The sequence below is a fragment of the Poecilia mexicana genome, unplaced genomic scaffold (assembly GCF_051168715.1).
Source record: "Poecilia mexicana isolate PSO_F unplaced genomic scaffold, ASM5116871v1 scaffold_2, whole genome shotgun sequence".
NCBI lineage: Eukaryota > Metazoa > Chordata > Actinopteri > Cyprinodontiformes > Poeciliidae > Poecilia > Poecilia mexicana.
The window spans coordinates 43,276,472-43,278,134 of record NW_028263371.1 but is presented as its reverse complement, the minus strand read 5'-3'; positions in this window follow the sequence as shown (position 1 = coordinate 43,278,134).

Below are 1,663 nucleotides of genomic sequence, written 5' to 3'. Positions count from 1 at the left end.
GTTGTCCATGAGGGCCAAGATAGAATGGAGACAAGATTTCTTTACTGGGAGAGATTGTGTATCCACAGGCCGTTTGCGCTGGATGAATTCATTAAAGGAAGCGCAGTCTCTCCCAGCTGCCATCTCTCCCCCTGCAGCCAGACTCCGATCAATGGCAGGAATACATCCAAAACAACATTTAGCACAAGACCTCGGAAGCAGGGGTGCGTTTAAGACTTCTCTGTGTGCACATATCTCCCCTGGATGAGAGAAGTGTTTCGAAATATGCGCTTGAAGTGGAGCAGGGCAGGTATAGGGGCAATGTGTTTATATCACAACCGAGGAGATTGACAAGATATCCTTTTCCATTTTGTGCTGTGTGGGGAGTGTATATCCATGAGCATTTGTTTTTACCCGTGGAATCCTAAATACCATTCTTACGAGATTACCACAAATTCATTACTGTGCAAGCAGCAGACATTATCTTAACCATCATTAGCGTAAAAGTTACTGTACGGAAATGGTTGCTATAACGCAGAGACCTGTGAAATGCCAGTAACAAGTAGATTCTTTGAGTATTCTTAAACTGCTATGAATATATACAATTATGGAGTAGTTTACAATACCTGAGGCAAGTATGTTTCTTTCTTTTTTTTTTTTTTTTTCAATTTTTCAGGAACCCTAAGTTGCTGAAAAAGTTTAAATAAGACCATATTCATTAATTCTTTAAATAATATATGAAATATTAATGTTTAAATATCTATTATGGTTTCAAGCAACCAAAATGTCTCTGGTACCATCTAGTGGATGAAGGTAAAGGTGGCTTTTCCCATGAAATGTAAAATGGTTGGATTGGTGGCTTGAGAAAAGTTAGACTTCATAAGGACAGATACAAAGCCAGTGCAGTCGTTGTATCTCCTTAAACATGATCAATTAAATCAAGGTAAAACAGATTTATTAGATAGAAATATTGTAGATATCTTATTATATGCGAGTTTTAAAAGAAATGTTACTTTAAAAAAAAATACTGCACAAATTATAGCCTTTTTATGGGTTGTGGTAGAGGTAAAATCCAGTCAGACAAAGCAACAACAACAACATATCACAAGTCACAAGAGTTGAGTTTAGTCAGTCAATACACATCTTTCTTTCAAAATGTCTGCATCAGAACTCAAGTATTGGATTTTCACATCAAATGTTCCCATTTATAAGACAATTCTTCCTTGTAACATTTAAATTCTCTATTGCTGTAACTTTTTTCAGCCAGATTGCTCCTTCTTGCATAAATTGGAGTAAAATTAAACCTTATATAATCAGTGCTGCATACCAGATCCATTTTAAGATAGAGTTCAACATTTTACCCAACAACATTTCGACATATGGCAGAAGATCAAACTTCTGATCTTCCATCTGAAAACCAGCCGATCCACGGCACCCCCCTGCTGTCAAACCATGTCAGCATGTTACACTACAGTGTGAAAATAACATGGGGGAAAAATAATACCACAAGAGAAATCTCTGGTTTAGATGTTAGCTCTAAATCTAGATCTAGGAATGCATATTTACCATAAAATCTTCTCTAACAGCTTCAAGTTATTTTAGGTTACAGGTACTGGACATGGGACAACCCCTGCATGGTCTATGTAATGCTATGTCTTTGTTAGAGACTATTGCCATGCACAGA